Source organism: Trichomycterus rosablanca, chromosome 10, assembly GCF_030014385.1.
Source record: "Trichomycterus rosablanca isolate fTriRos1 chromosome 10, fTriRos1.hap1, whole genome shotgun sequence".
Taxonomy (NCBI): domain Eukaryota; kingdom Metazoa; phylum Chordata; class Actinopteri; order Siluriformes; family Trichomycteridae; genus Trichomycterus; species Trichomycterus rosablanca.
The window spans coordinates 9467155-9484145 of NC_085997.1; the positions used below are offsets into that span (position 1 = coordinate 9467155).

Here is a 16991-nt window from a genome sequence, read left to right on the forward strand (position 1 = left end):
GACATGTTGAGGTAATGACAGTTTTTACTTAGGAAAAAAGTAAACAGCTAGTATACAATGTACTTTACATACATTTAAATAATGTTAACATTTCAGTTGTAAAATACTGCTGTAACAATGTAAATAGACGCTGATAAACATACTTTATGATCAGGATGAATACATGTTTAAATTTCTCACACTTTTAGAGATCAAAAGCCTGGGTCCTGGCATCCATGCGGATGTTACTTTGACACGTACCACCTACCTCAGCATTGTTGCAGACCATGTACACCCAGTTCATGCAAACTGTATTCCCTGATGGCTGTGTCCTCTGAAGAAGTAAACTTGCATAAAGCATGAGATGTCAGAAGTGGGATTCGAACCCACACCTCCAGGGGAGACTGCGACCTGAACACAGCGCCTTAGACCGCTCGGCCATCCTGACACGCTTGTAAGGTCCTAATGCCAATTACCAACAACACCCCCACATGGCCAAAGATTTGTACAAAGTGCTGAATCTTTTCACATTATTATGTACAGTATATATATATATACAGTATGTTAGAAGGTTAAAGACATAAATTTGTATAAAGCACTAGCAGTCAGAAGTGGGATTCAAACCCACGCCTCATGGGACACTGTGACCTGAACTTAGCGTTTTAGACCTCATCCTGACTAGCTTGGGTACCATCGACACCACCATTTGTACGAACTGCTTAATCTTTTCACATTATTATGTATGGTAAATGTACTGATTGTAACCCATTTGCTGCACTGTACACTTTGTCACTAGGTTGTAAATCATATATCAATAGAAAGGGAGCCCCATATGAGATCTCCAACTGACCAAATAATGTTTTTGGGTGGACTATTGTTAGCACTGTAACGGCACTAGCATGTTAGGGTGTGTTTTCTCTGGTATGAGTGTATTAGGTACAGCCTTCTTTTTGGGTTTTTAACTGACTGGATTATTTATTAAGAACTCAAACCCTGTTTGTGCTTGTTGTAGGCTATTCAATCGTCCATCAGATGGCATATTATGAATACAGTTAATTTTGCGTTAGAATCAAGCAATAGAACACGAGAGGGAGTGTGTTATCGCGAATAACATCACGGCTGTGATTCGGTCGCAGCCGTGATGTTATTTGCGATAACACATGACCTCAAGTGTTCTATTGCTTTTATACAACAGTTTTTACAAAATAAAGAAAAAAAATAAATCAAAGAAGCCCTGAATTTCATAATAAATATGCTTTAATATTGACAATACCTTCTGCCAAAAAGTAGTTCCACAACGAATATAAAGTTTAACACTACAAAGCAGACATCCCAAGTTGCAAAAACTCATTTCAGGGAGGTAAGAACAACAAGAAGAAAAAGGCAAGAACCTCCGAAGGAAAAAAATAAATAAAAAACCTCTTGCACACACCAAAGGATATTGGTGATAACAGAACTTTTAGGAGCTGCTAACTGGGCTATTAAACTAACTGTTCGCGTTACAAACACATTAATGTTCCCTACATAGTGCACTAGATTGTGTATCAGATCACGGATTCATGTTCCCTACATAGTGCACTAGACAGTGAATTAGACAACTGATTTATGTTCCCTACACAGTGCGCTAGATTGTATATCAGATAACGGATTTAAAACGCGATCGGGAAAAAGGTCTGTGTCGCCTGCGTGCGCGTTTGTGTGCATGAAGCTTGTTGTTACTGGCAACGCGTCAGCGAAGTAATACAGTTGTGGTGTGAAAAGGCTGTGCTGTTATCACGAATATCACTTCTCAACCAATCAGATTGTAAGGTCGGAACTAACTGTTGTATAAAGTAAAACGATGTCTGTTTCTATCACAGTTTCATCGCATGCTGACCTCTAGAATACAACTAATGTATGTAGCACTAAGAAGTGTTTCTTAAGGGTTCTTTTTGTGTTCTTGGTAGAACTGTTTCTACTTGAAGAACTCTTTAGTATAATTTAAGGTTCTTTGCTAACTCAATTTGAGTTTTATGGATTTTTTTTTCTCTTGCCACATATAAATGCACATAACATTTTAATGACTGGAAAACAATCGTGCAATTGATACAGGAAAAAAGGAAAAAAGTGAAAGAAAGGAATCTGTTTGTAATTTACCTGCAAAATTCTCCTCCCGAGATGTTTTTCTTTGTGTGTGTAAGCAGCAACATACTTCACCTAAAACTTTATATAATCGCCTTCAAGAGAGATAGCACGGATCTCTACAGCCCGGATAGCTCAGTCGGTAGAGCATCAGACTTTAATCTGAGGGTCCAGGGTTCATGTTCGGGCGAGTTGTTTCTTACTGCATTAGGTAAGTGGTAATTTCCTTTACTACATGGTTTATTCAGAAAGTTGAAGAATTTGTACTTTGTGAGATATTTCTAAGTGAAATAGCATGTACTTGATCAGCTTGAAATAATAGCACCTTGTACAGTGTATCACAAAAGTGAGTACACCCCTCACATTTCTGCAGATATTTAAGTATATCTTTTCATGGGACAACACTGACAAAATGACACTTTGACACAATGAAAAGTAGTCTGTGTGCAGCTTATATAACAGTGTAAATGTATTCTTCCCTCAAAATAACTCAATATACAGCCATTAATGTCTAAACCACCGGCAACAAAAGTGAGTACACCCCTTAGTGAAAGTTCCTGAAGTGTCAATATTTTGTGTGGCCACCATTATTTCCCAAAACTGCCTTAACTCTTCTGGGCATGGAGTTTACCAGAGCTTCACAGGTTGCCACTGGAATGCTTTTCCACTGCTCCATGACGACATCACGGAGCTGGCGGATATTCGAGACTTTGCGCTCCTCCACCTTCCGCTTGAGGATGCCCCAAAGATGTTCTATTGGGTTTAGGTCTGGAGACATGCTTGGCCAGTCCATCACCTTTACCCTCAGCTTCTTCAATAAAGCAGTGGTCGTCTTAGAGGTGTGTTTGGGGTCATTATCATGCTGGAACACTGCCCTGTTACCCAGTTTCCGGAGGGAGGGGATCATGCTCTGCTTCAGTATTTCACAGTACATATTGGAGTTCATGTGTCCCTCAATGAAATGTAACTCCCCAACACCTGCTGCACTCATGCAGCCCCAGACCATGGCATTCCCACCACCATGCTTGACTGTAGGCATGACACACGTATCTTTGTACTCCTCACCTGATTGCCGCCACACATGCTTGAGACCATCTGAACCAAACAAATTAATCTTGGTCTCATCAGACCATAAGACATGGTTCCAGTAATCCATGTCCTTTGTTGACATGTCTTCAGCAAACTGTTTGCGGGCTTTCTTGTGTAGAGACTTCAGAAGAGGCTTCCTTCTGGGGTGACAGCCATGCAGACCAATTTGATGTAGTGTGCGGCGTATGGTCTGAGCACTGACAGGCTGACCCCCCACCTTTTCAATCTCTGCAGCAATGCTGACAGCACTCCTGCACCTATCTTTCAAAGACAGCAGTTGGATGTGATGCTGAGCACGTGCACTCAGCTTCTTTGGACGACCAACGCGAGGTCTGTTCTGAGTGGACCCTGCTCTTTTAAAACGCTGGATGATCTTGGCCACTGTGCTGCAGCTCAGTTTCAGGGTGTTGGCAATCTTCTTGTAGCCTTGGCCATCTTCATGTAGCGCAACAATTCGTCTTTTAAGATCCTCAGAGAGTTCTTTGCCATGAGGTGCCATGTTGGAACTTTCAGTGACCAGTATGAGAGAGTGTGAGAGCTGTACTACTAAATTGAACACACCTGCTCCCTATGCACACCTGAGACCTAGTAACACTAACAAATCACATGACATTTTGGAGGGAAAATGACAAGCAGTGCTCAATTTGGACATTTAGGGGTGTAGTCTCTTAGGGGTGTACTCACTTTTGTTGCCGGTGGTTTAGACATTAATGGCTGTATATTAAGTTATTATTATTATTTTTCTTAAATTTTTACCCCTTTTTCTCCCCTTTTAGCGCATCCAATTGTTCAATTAGCATCGTGCTTCCTCTCTGTCTATGCCGAACCCTGCCCTGATGGAGGTGATTGAAGCTAACCCGTATCCCCTCCGAAACACGAGCAGCAGCCAGATGCATCTTTGCCACCCACACATTGATGAGTTTGGCGCCACCTAGCGTTGCATGCGGAGAGACACACTCTAAGGGCACCCTCTCTCATCTCCGTGTAAGCGCCTCCAATCAGCCGGCAGAGAACGCAATCGCATTCTGACAGAGAGAGACCCACATCCGGTTCTTTGTCCCACCCCCCACATGAGCAACCGGCCAATCGTTGCTCATATAGCCACTCAGCTTCGAACCAGTAAAGCAAGGCTGGATTCGATACCACGCTCTCAGAATACAGCCCTGGTTGTAGCGCGTTTCTTTTTACCGCTGCGCCACCTGAGCAGCTATATTGAGTTATTTTGAGGGAAGAATAAATTTACACTGTTATATAAGCTGCACACAGACTACTTTTCATTGTGTCAAAGTGTCATTTTGTCAGTGTTGTCCCATAAAAAGATATACTTAAATATCTGCAGAAATGTGAGGGGTGTACTCACTTTTGTGATACACTGTATGTGCAACATGTTCTCCACCCCAACTTGTTGTATGCCAAGCTGTTTCAAACAGACTGTAGTAATTGCACTACATTAAACAGTTGGTATATCCTGCACTATTGTGGCCCTTACATAATGCAGCATCAACACTCTGTTAGTACATGACCATTTACAAAGGGTCCTTCGTAAGGGGAATTAGCTTAAATGGTAGAGCGCTTGCTTAACACGCGAGAGGTAGAGGGATCTATGCCCGCATTCTCTAGTGTACAGACATTGTGATAATTTAATGGCATCACGTAATACGAAAGTCAATGCGTCATTGCTCACTGAAACTATATCTTTTCAGATTGTTATGTATGGTAGGGAGTTAAAGTTGTAAATTTGTATATAGCATGCGCTGTCAGAAGTGGGATTCGAACCCACACCTCCAAGGGAGACTGTGACCTGAACACAGCACATTAGACAGCTCGGCCATGCTGACTAGTGAGTACTTTTGGCAATATAGTGTATTAAGTGACTTCAAAAGAGTCGAAACAGGTATAAAACCTTTTTATATGAATTGAAGTTTTACAGGACAACGTATGTTAAAGTTTGTAATTCAAGTCACGTCCTTGTGAGGATTAAAGCAGGTTGCAGAGCCCGGATAGCTCAGTCGGTAAAGCCTCAGACTTTTAATCTGTTGGTCCAGGGTTCAAGTCCCTGTTCAGGCAAGTTGCTTCCTACTGCATTAGGTAAGCGTTAATGTCCCGTACTACGTGGTTTGTTTAGAATGATGAAGGAATTTGTACTTTGTGAGACGTTTGTAAGTGAAATAGCATGTACTTGATCAGCTTGAAATAATAGCACACTGTATGTGTAACATGTTCTCCACACCATCTAGTTGTACGTCCAGCTGTTTCAAACAGATTGTAGTAAAAAGAGGACAGTTTAAATATATATGTATGTGCAGCCTAATAATGCACTGAGTTTTAGATATTAATACCCACATATTTTATGTTGAATAACATGCATTATAATTTCAGTTCTTGCTTCACAGAGCTGCTTTGTTATTGCACTGCACTAAACAGTTGGTATATCCTGCACTATTGTGGCCCTTACATAATGCAGCATCAATGCTCTGTTAGTACATTACAATTTACAAATGGTAAATGGTAATTCCCCTTCATAAGGGGAATTAGCTCAAATTGTGGAGCGCTCGCTTAGCATGTGAGAGGTAGTGAGATCGATGCCCGCGTTCTCCAGGTTTTAAAATTATGTAGAGAAACAGATGGACTACAGTCAGTAATTGTAGAACTACAAAGTGCTTCAATATGGTAAGCGGAGCTGATAAAATGGACAGTGAGTCTAGAAACAAGGAGGTTGTTTTAATGTTATGTTCTAACCTGTAATAAATTGCATTTCTGAAAATGTCCACTAGGTGGAGGCAAACCCCAAATTTACAAAATTGCTCCTGATGACTATTGTTTATTGAAACACAACATTTCCATCACAGATCTGCTTCAAACTTAGGGAGATCCGCTGTCAGAACTCGGACACAGTCTCTATGTTCAAGTCTAGATTGAAAACATATTTATTTACTCAGGCTTTTGATTGGTCTTTTCAAACTAAACAAGCAAACCTAGTTATGCTGTAATAGTTAGGGGTGCTGGAGTCTAAACCTGTAAAACTCTCTGATATTTTACTCTTAACGATTTCACATTGTAACAACATCTTCTGTTGTTTTAACCCGAGGTGGCTCTGACGGAAACCTGTTCACCCTCTCGAGGTTAAAGACTGCAAGTCGAGACTGCAGTGCCAATAATGCTGCTCCTACTAGATGTGACGGTAACCTGGCGTGTTTGCACCAAAAATGTCCAGAACTTAAAACGGACTTTATCACAGACTGGACTGAACAATGAAGAACTTACATTATTTTTTTGCTAGTTACAACTTTCAGTTCAATTTTATTTTGTGTTTGTATGATTTGTGTAAATCCTATTTATTTAAAATATCCTCCAGGCCACCCAAGAAGGACGGGTCCCTGCTGAGTCTGGTTCCTATCAAGGTTTCTTCCTGAGTTTTTCCCTGCCACAGTCGCCCTCGGCTTGCTCAATAGGGGTTTTTGGTCTGTTGGTCCTGGATTTTGTAAAGTTGCTTTGAGACAATGTTCATTGTAAAAAGCGCTATATAAATAAATTTGACTTGACGTGTCTGAGATCTCTAACTCAAGCACCGTTTATGCAATCCATTTGAGTACTACTGTATTTTATAGAGTACATCCTGAGCTTTTTAGTAATGTCACATTTGTGGGTGTGTGGCAAGCAGCTCATGAACTTTCTTTTAAAAATGGCTGCCATGTCATATTTCACGTTTTATGGAAATAAGCAAAGTAAGAGATCAGTTTTGTTCAATATGAGTCGTAACTTCAGTTTATAAAGATTACAGAAATGTACAGCAATTTTAACCCTTTCTAAACAAAACATTTATCCAATGTCCTTTGTTGTGGCAAGCAGGACTAACTGCCCCCTGTTTTTAGCCTATTTCTATACAAGGAAGCAGAGAGCTGAGTAAGGCAGAAAATATTTTATTACAAATTTATGCAGGAAATTCAGGTGGTGGTGTGTTAGTGTGTGTTGTGCTGGAATGACTGGATAAGACACAGCAGCGCTGCTGGACTGAGAATAGTCCACCAACCAAAAACATCCAGCCATCAGCACCCAGTGGGAAGCGTCCTATGACCACTGATGAAGGTCTAGAAGATGACCAACTCAAACAGCAGCGATAGATGACTGATCGTTTCGGACTTTACATCTACAAGGTGGACCAACTAGGTAGGAGTGTCTAATAGAGTGGACAGTGAGTGGACACGGTATTTAAAAACTCCAGCAGCGCTGCTGTGTCAGATCCACTCATGCCAGCACAACACACACTAACACACCACCACCATGTCAGTGTCACTGCAGTGCTGAGAATGATCCTCCACCTAAATAATACCTGCTCTGTGGTGGTCCTGTCAATAATTGTAGAACTTTAAAGTGCTTCTATATGGTAAGTGGAGCTGATAAAATAGACAGTGAGTGTAGAAACAAGGAGGTGGTTTTAATGTTATGGTTGATTAGTGTAAACTCACACTGTTGTATGTGCTTGCATGACTGTAGGACGCGTTTTCAGTGCATTACCGTAATATCCATAAAATGTGTCCTTGAGATTTCAGTGCAGAAAAGTTTGTGTAGAGACTGCAGCAGCGGATACTGTGTTTGTTTAGATTTTATAGTCATACTTTATTAACAAGTTTAAGGTAAGTTTATTAAAATAAACGTTTTTTGTATATTAGCTTCTGGATATTTTCGGATGCTACGGACAAAACTGTGTTGTACTGCTATGATGATACGACTATGTTCCAAACCCTTTTAGACTCTTCCACCACCGTTAGCGCTTCTCTCAGTTAGTTTAGCTCATTAAATATATTATCCACAATATCGCTTACTTTTACAAACCCAATTCCAAAAATGTTTAGACAGAAGAGAAAATGTCAATGTAAATATACAGCAGTTTGCTAGCATACAAACTACTAGCATACAAACATACATCGCTCCAAAATATGAATGAATGCTTCAACCAGGGTTGCCAGATTTCGCATCTCAAAGTCCGCCAAAATGCATGGAAAACCGCCCAACATACTCAGGAAAAACAGCCGATAATCAGCGCTTAAACAATATTAAACCAGTTAAACATGATCTACTACTGCTGATATCTCACAAATCAGTGATTACAAATTATTAATGTCATTTGAAATAATAAAAAACTAAGACTAAGAAGTCTTAAGGGTTTTTTGTGTTTTTGCTAGAACTGTTTCTACTTGAAGAACTCTTTAGTATAATTCAAGGTTCTTTGCTAACTCAATTAGATTTTTATGGATTTTTTTTTCTTGCCACATATAAATGCACATAACATTTAAGGACTGGAAAACAATCGTGCAATTGATACAGGAAAAACGGAAAAAGGTGAAAGAAAGGAATCTGTTTGTAATCTACCTGCAAAATTCTCCTCCTGAGATGTTTTTTTTAGTGTGTGTAAGCAGCAACATACTTCACCTAAAACTTGATATAATCGCCTTCAAGACAGCCAAAACAGAAATAAAAAAATTGTATATTAATTGAAGTTCTACAGGACAACATATGTTAAAGTTTGTAATTTAAGTCACATTCTTGTGAGGATTAAAGCAGGTTGCAGAGCCCGGATAGGTCAGTCGGTAGAGCATCAGACATTTAATCTGAGGGTCCAGGGTTCAAGTCCCTGTTCGAGTGAGTTGCTTCCTATTGCATTAGGTAAGCGGTAATTTCCAGCATTTAACCAGCCACAGTGAAGAACTGTTGGAGTAGCGACTAATCTTAACCCATCAGATACACGACCATTCTTTTGTTACAGTAAGCTTGCAAGCAGAGCAACAAGACGGTCAGTATTTAAGGGCTTCCTTTCTTACAACATTTCTTCTGCTAAACCATCGTGCTGTATGCTTAATTTAAGACTTCGTGGTGCATCGGTGTGTTTGAGCTTGTTCAAAAGCTCATTGGCTTTAGAACGTATGCTGTTTTCACAGTGTCTGCGTTCCATTTTAGATATAAACACAGTTATTGGGTGAGTAAATTTTTTTCCTATTATATCATAGTTGCATGTAGTCAGAGTGATGCTAGAGATAACAGCAACAATACAAAGGTACACCAAGTTAAGGTTTGTGTGCACAGTTACATAAAAGAAGGTTATGGGTCAAAAAGGGCATGTGCCACACTTGGGATTGTGATTGAGTATACGTTGCATTGGGTGGGTAAACATGGAGCCGGCGTTGAAAAGCATGAGTTGGCAGTGGTGGGATTCAAACCCACGCCCCCGAAGGGACTGGATCCTTAATCCAGCGCCTTAGACCGCTCGGCCACGCTACCACTGTTTAAGGGGCAGATCGAAACGAGCAACTACGTATGCAATTTCTACCTGCATTTTCCAATAGAAGTCAAAGAGGTTTGCAAGTGCAGTCACCACACTTGTGATGGAGCACAAGCTACACCAAACTGGTAAACATCATGAGTTGGTGATGAACTTTCTTCTTCAGACTGGTTTTTAAATGAAAGTCAAAGAGAAGGCAGGAACCCGGATAGCTCAGTCGGTAGAGCATCAGACTTTTAATCTGAGGGTCCAGGGTTCAAGTCCCTGTTCGGGTGAGTTGTTTCTTACTGCATTAGGTGAGCGGTAATGTCCCGTACTACAAGATTTGTTTAGAATGATGAAGAATTTGTACTTTGTGAGATATTTCTAAGTAAAATAGCATGTACTTGATAAGCTTGAAATAATTGCACACTGCATGTGTAACATGTTCTCCACACCAACTAGTTGTTTTAAACAGACTGTAGTAAATAGAGGACCGTTTAAATCTATATTTATGTGCAGCCTAATAATGCACTGAGTTTTAGATATTAATACCTACATATTTTATGTTGAATGACATCCATCATAATTTTAGTTCTTGCTTCACAGAGCTGCTTTGTTATTGCTCTGCACTAAACAGTTGGTATATCCTGCACTATTTTGGCTCTTACATAATGCAGCATCAACCCTTAAGTCAGTCTGTCAGTGGTACAAAGTTACAATTTGGTTCAGTTCGTCCTAAAGGCTGCGATAAACGTGAGTACGTGAGCTTAAACACGTTGAACCCCCACTTTATAATGCAGCATCAATGATCTGTTAGTACATTACAATTTACAAAGGGTAAAGGCGAGTTCTTTATACGAGCAATTAGCTCAATTGGTAGAGCGCTTGCTTCGCGTGTGAGAGATAGCGGTATCGATGCCCGCATTCTCCAATGCAGAAACATTATGATCGTTTAAAGGCAACACGTAATGTAAGAATCGTTTCGTCATTGCTCACTGAAACGCTGCGTCAAAAATGAGGTCAGTTTTCGCTCTATTTTCATTCATCGTTTAGTTTAAAGACCTTTATTAATTTTTTTAAATTGACAAACATGCAATAACTTTGAAACAATCTTGAAACAAATCTTTTCACATTATTATGTATGGTAGAGGGTTAAAGATGTAAATTTGTATAAAGCATGAGCTGTAGCTGCACACATTCAGTTTAAAACACTGATGCTTGCCTACAAAGCCAAAAATGGACCAGCCCCAAGCTACCATCGTGGTCTAATCAAACCCCGCTCTGTACCACGCAACCTCCGAGCCACTAGTCTCGCTCGACTTGAGCCCCCACCCAGGACTAAAGGAAGACAAGCATCAAGGCTCTTCTCTGTTCTAGCACCCAAGTGGTGGAATGAACTTCCTCTGTCTGTCCGAACATCTGAGTCTCTTGCTGTCTTTAAAAAACGATTAAAAACCCACCTTTTTACTAAACACTTAAGCTGACTTGTACTTATTTACTAACATTTTTTTTTCCATTTCCAAAAAAACTAACAAAAAAACACTTCTAACAGGTTTCAGCAGATTTGTGTTCTTTGACTGTTGTTTACTAAAACTTGAGAAATGAAATGTTTACTATGGAAGCACTTCTGTAAGTCGCTCTGGATGAGAGCGTCTGCTAAATGCAGAAAATGTAAATGTAAAATGTTAAAAGTGGAATTTAAACCTACACCTCCAGGGGAGACTGCAAACTAAACACAGCACCTTAGACCACTCAACCATCCTGACCTGCTTGCAAAGGTCTAATACCAATCCCACAACACCCCCACGTGAACTAAGCTTTGGATGAACTGTTGTATCTTTTCACATTATTATGTATGGTAGAGGGTTACAGATCGCAGCACCTTAGACCGCATCCTGACTAGCTTGGGTACCGTTGACACCACATCATATATCAATAGAAAAGGAGCCCCATATGAGCACTCCAACTGACCAAATAATGATTTTGGGTGGACCATTCTTAGCACTGTAACGGCACTAGCATGTTAGGGTGTGTTTTATCTGGTATGAATGTATTAGGTACAGCCTTCTTGTTGGGTTTTTAACTGACTGGATTATTTGTTAATAACTCAAACCCTGTTTGTGCTGGTTGTAGGATATTCAATCGAACACTAGATGTAGTGTAGTGTAGAGCATCAGACTTTTAATCTGAGGGTCCAGGGTTCAAGTCCCTGTTTGGGAGAGTTGTTTATTACTGCATTAGGTGAGCGGAAATGTCCCGTACAACATGGTTTAATTAGAAAGTTGAAGAATTTGTACTTTGTGAGATGTTATTAAGTGAAATAGCATGTACTTGATAAGCTTGAAATAATAGCGCTCTGTGTGTGTAACATGTTCTCCACACCAACTAGTTGTTTCAAACAGACTGTAGTAAATAGAGGACAGTTTAAATCTATATTTATGTGTAGCCTAATAATGCACTGAGTTTTAGATATTAATACCCACATATTTTTTGTTGCCTTAAAGACTCACTTAAATCCTGATCATAATTTTTGATGCTGCGTTTCATTAAGCGATGCCGCAACGAGTTTCATATTACATGATACCCTTAAATAATCATAATGTATCTGCACTGGAGAATGCGGGCATCGATCCCGCTACCTCTCACATGCTAAGCGAGCGCTCTACCATTTGAGCTAATTCCCCTTACGATGCTCCCTTGTTCCCATTTTGAAGGTTGTGATATTACTTTAAACTTACCTTTTCTTTTTCATGTAATTACTGATATTTTACTGGATCTCTGCTGATATCTTGTGGGCCATATTGACTAATCAGTGAAAATTAATGTTTCCTTGTATAATAAAACCATTATGCTTATTTAGCTTTAATTAGCTTTAATTATTAAAGAGTTAATAAGATAGTGATGGTGAAACTAAAAACCTGTTATTACCATCACTAAGTGTCTTTACCATCACAAGAAGTTATGTGTCGGTAATGACATGTTGAGGTAATAACAGTTTTTACTTAGGGAAAAAAGTAAACAGCTAGTATACAATGTACTTTACATACATTTAAATAATGTGAACATTTCAATTGTAAAATACAGCTGTAACAATGTAAATAGACGCTGAATAAACATACTTTATGATCAGGATGAATACATGTTTAAATTTCTCACATTTTTAGAGATCAAAAACCAAGGTCCTGGCACCCATGTGGATGTTACTTTGACACGTACCACCTACCTCAGCATTGTTGCAGACCATGTACACCCTTTCATGCAAACTGTATTATCTGATGGCTGTTGACTCTGAAGAAGTAACTTTGTATAAAGCTTGAGATGTCAGAAGTGGGATACGAACTCACACCTCCAGGGGAGACTGCGACCTGAACGCAACACCTTAGACCGCTCGGCCATCCTAACATGCTTACGAGGTCCTAATGCCAATTACCAACAACACCCCCACATGGCCAAAGATTTGTACAAAGTGCTGAATCTTTTCACATTGTTATGTATGTTAGAGGGTTAAAGACATAAATTTGTATAAAGCACTAGCAGTCAGAAGTGGGATTCAAACCCACGCCTCATGGGACACTGTGACCTGAACTTAGCGTTTTAGACCTCATCCTGACTAGCTTGGGTACCATCGACACCACCATTTGTACGAACTGCTTAATCTTTTCACATCATTATGTATGGTAAATATACTGATTGTAACCCATTTGCTGCACTGTACACTTTGTCACTAGGCTGTAAACCATATATCAATAGAAAGGGAGCCCCATATGAGATCTCCAACTGACCAAATAATGTTTTTGGGTGGACCATTGTTAGCACTGTAACGGCACTAGCATGTTAGGGTGTGTTTTCCCTGGTATATGTGTATTAGGTACAGCCTTCTTTTTGGGTTTTTAACTGACTGGATTATTTATTAAGAACTCAAACCCTGTTTGTGCTTGTTGTAGGCTATTCAATCGTCCATTAGATGGAATAATATGAATACAGTTAATATTGCGTTAGAATCAAGCAATAGAACACGAGAGGGAGTGTGTTATCGCGAATAACATCACGGCTGTGATTCGGTCGCAGCCGTGATGTTATTCGCGATAACACATGACCTCAAGTGTTCTATTGCTTTTATACAACAGTTTTTACAAAATAAAGAAAGAAAATAAATCAAAGAAGCCCTGAATTTCATAATAAATATGCTTTAATATTGACAATACCTTCCGCCAAAAAGTAGTTCCACAACGAATATAAAGTTTAACACTACGATCGGGAAAAAGGTCTGTGTCGCCTGCGTGCGCGTTTGTGTGCATGAAGCTTGTCGTTACTGGCAACGCGTCAGCGGAGTAATACAGTTGTGGTGTGAAAAGGCTGTGCTGTTATCACGAATATCAGCACGGTTAGAACGCTTCTCAACCAATCAGATTGTAAGGTCGGAACTAACTGTGGTATAAAGTAAAACGATGTCTGTTTCTATCACAGTTTCATCGCATGCTGACCTCTAGAATACAACTGATGTATGTAGCACTAAGAAGTGTTTCTTAAGGGTTCTTTTTGTGTTCTTGGTAGAACTGTTGCTACTTGAAGAACCCTTTAGTAGAATTCAAGGTTCTTTGCTAACTCAATTTGATTTTTATGGATTTTTTTTTCTCTTGCCACATATAAATGCACATAACATTTTAATGACTGGAAAACAATCGTGCAAAATTCTCCTCCAGAGATGTTTTTCTTTGTGTGTAAACAGCAACAGCCTTCACCTTTAAAGCACCTTTAAAACCCCCTTTAGCCTTTTGTAAATTGTAATGTACTATCAGAGCGTTGATGCTGCATTATAAAGTGAGAGTGCAAAGTGTTTAAGCTCACATACTCTTTTCTGTATTATACCTTGCTTTTAAACCATCACAGACTCTATTTATCGCAGCCTTTAGGACGATCTAAACCCAATCAAAACTGTCTTTGTACCACTGATAGACTGACTTAAGGGTTGATGCTGCATTTTAAAGGGAATGTCGTGAGTTTCAGCTGTTCATCTTCTATGAAGCAGTTTCACCAGAAGAAAAACCATTAAAAAGTCACGTACCTCTACTTTAACAAAAAGTCATTTCAGATAAAACTCCGAGACATTTCAAAATTGGAGAATTATAAGTTATTGTGTGTTTGTGTAGCCCAATTAAAATTTGGGCATAACTAATATTTTGTTTATGTTAATTTATAACTAGTAAATAAGTTGTTCTTATTTGTTCTGTAAATAATGTTCTGGTTGTTTTATGCTGTTTAAAGTAAAGTGTATGTATAGCCCTCCCTTGATTTATTTTTAAGCCAATCAGCATGAACTGTCACAGGTCGGGAAAAGAGCGGGAGAAAGTGGGTGGAAAAGAAGAAAAAAGTGTCATGTAAGCGGGTAAAACACCTGTTTAGGATTTATCTTTCTTGATGCATTAAGACAAACGGACAGTGAGTCTTATATTAACATCTTGCAGTCGATTAGTGACATTGTTTATGCTGTATCAGCCGTGAACTTCGTCTCTTGAGTTTCGCGCATGGACATTGAAGGCAGTACGCTTCCTCAGCAACTGTGATGATTACAGTGGATTAAAAGCATCGGATAAACTCTGATTGTTTCATCCAAGATCAAAAGGAAAAAGACTGGTGGATTTTTTCTGTTTCATCCATGTAAACAAAGAACGTGGACAGCTCCACCACAACCGACCAAATATACTTCATGATCTGTGCTGATTGGGACTATTAGGTTGGATCAGGCCTGCAACGGTAATTTTGGGTACCCTTTTTTTAGTTAGTTATTTACCTAACTTAGGAGAGATTGATAATGTTTTGAATATTACTGATGGTAATTTGAGTGAATCTGTATTTTAACATTTTTGTAAAATATATTGGGGTTTGAAATGCATATTAATGATTGTGTAAATGAGTAAATAGTTAATTTGTTTAAGTATTATTAACGTATACAAGTTTGGTATGTGAGTCAGGGATAATGTTAATACAGCTACTGTAAATGGTGTTAGTAAATGGTGTTTTTTTTTGTGCAAGGTTAGTACCACATATATATAGGGTAATTGAAGTAGTTTTTTCAGTTTAAATAAGAGTATAGCTTAAATATAAAATAATCGTAAGTACTGATAAGTAGTGGCCCTTTTAAATCCTTACATTACCACAAAGAAAGAGATTTCTTAAACAAATAAAAGAAGTCAGGGAGCGCTTTCCAAATACAGCCAGGGGTGCTAGGGGGCGCTACATTTGTCAATTTAAACAAGTCAAAAAATGTCTTTAAACCAAACGATTTGAGTAAAAGTAGAGCATAACTGTCACTGTAGAACTTACAGACTGACCTAATGTTTGATGCAGCGTTTCAGTGAGCAACGACTTTCATATTATGTGTTGCCTTTAAATGATCATAATGTTTCAGCATTGGAGAATGTGGGCATCGATCCCACTACCTCTCGCATGCTAAGCGAGCGCTCTACCATTTGAGCTAATTCCCCTTACACAAAACCTTCTTTTAGGATTTGTAAATTGTAATGTACTAACAGAGTGTTGATGCTGCATTATAAAGTGAGAGTGCAACGTGTTTAAGCTCACGTACTCTTTTCTGTATTATGCGTTGTTTTTAAACCATCACAGACTCAGTTTATTTAAAACCTTGATCTTAGCCTTTAGGACGAACAATGTGAGGTCTTTTATGAAGTGCATTTTTTCTTTGATTTTGTTGGACCTGTAGGAGATTGTCCTGTTCTTGTTGCAGCTCTGCTGGAGGGTTATTTTCTTGGTGTTTGTGGTGGTGGTGGTGGTGGGGTCTTTGTTCCCATTTTGGTTTATTTAGTAAATGATGTACTTTACATCCATTTAAATAATGTGAACATTTCCATTTTTGTCATAAAATACTGCTGTAACAATGTAAATGGACGCTGAATAAACATACTTAAATGGATATTTAAGTATTTAAGTACATATTTAAATGGATTTAAAGTACATCATATACTAAATAAACCAAAATGGGAACAAAGACCCCACCACCACAAACACCAAAAAAATAACCCTCCAGCAGAGCTGCAACAATAAACAGAGCAAGATCAGGATGAATACATGATTCAGTTTCTCAGAGATCAAAAGCCTGGGTCCTGGCATCCATGTGGATGTTACTTTGACACATACCACCTACCTCAGCATTGTTGCAGACCATGTACACCCTTTGATGAAAACTGTATTCCCTGATGGCTGTGTCCTCTAAAGAAGTAGATTTGTTTAAATCATGAGCTGTCAGAAGTGGGATTCGAACCCATAAACTGCTTAATCTTTTCACATTATTATGTATTGTAAATGTACTGACTGTAACCCATCTGCTGCACTGTACACTTTGTCACTAGGCTGTAAACCAAAAATCAATAGAAAGGGAGCCCCATATGAGATCTCCAACTGACCAAATAATGTTTTTGGGTGGACCATTCTTAGCACTGTAACAGCACTAGCATGTTAGGGTGTGTTTTCTCTAGTCTGAGTGTATTAGGTACAGCCTTCTTGTTGGGTTTTTAACTGACTGGAT

General features: G+C 39.1%; 4 non-coding genes across 4 annotated transcripts; 1 reads left to right on the top strand and 3 right to left on the bottom strand.

Annotated features, from left to right (window-relative positions):
• Positions 1-344: 344 nt before the first annotated feature.
• On the bottom strand, positions 345-427 carry trnal-cag (transfer RNA leucine (anticodon CAG)). Its single transcript has one exon. It is a non-coding gene; the product is annotated as a tRNA-Leu (tRNA).
• An 8956-nt stretch (positions 428-9383) lies between these two features.
• trnal-aag (transfer RNA leucine (anticodon AAG)) lies at positions 9384-9465 on the bottom strand. Its single transcript has one exon. It is a non-coding gene; the product is annotated as a tRNA-Leu (tRNA).
• Positions 9466-9668: 203 nt separating this feature from the next.
• Positions 9669-9741, top strand: trnak-uuu (transfer RNA lysine (anticodon UUU)). The gene has a single exon. It is a non-coding gene; the product is annotated as a tRNA-Lys (tRNA).
• Positions 9742-15860: 6119 nt separating this feature from the next.
• trnaa-agc (transfer RNA alanine (anticodon AGC)) lies at positions 15861-15933 on the bottom strand. Its single transcript has one exon. It is a non-coding gene; the product is annotated as a tRNA-Ala (tRNA).
• Between the last annotated feature and the right edge of the window lie 1058 nt (positions 15934-16991).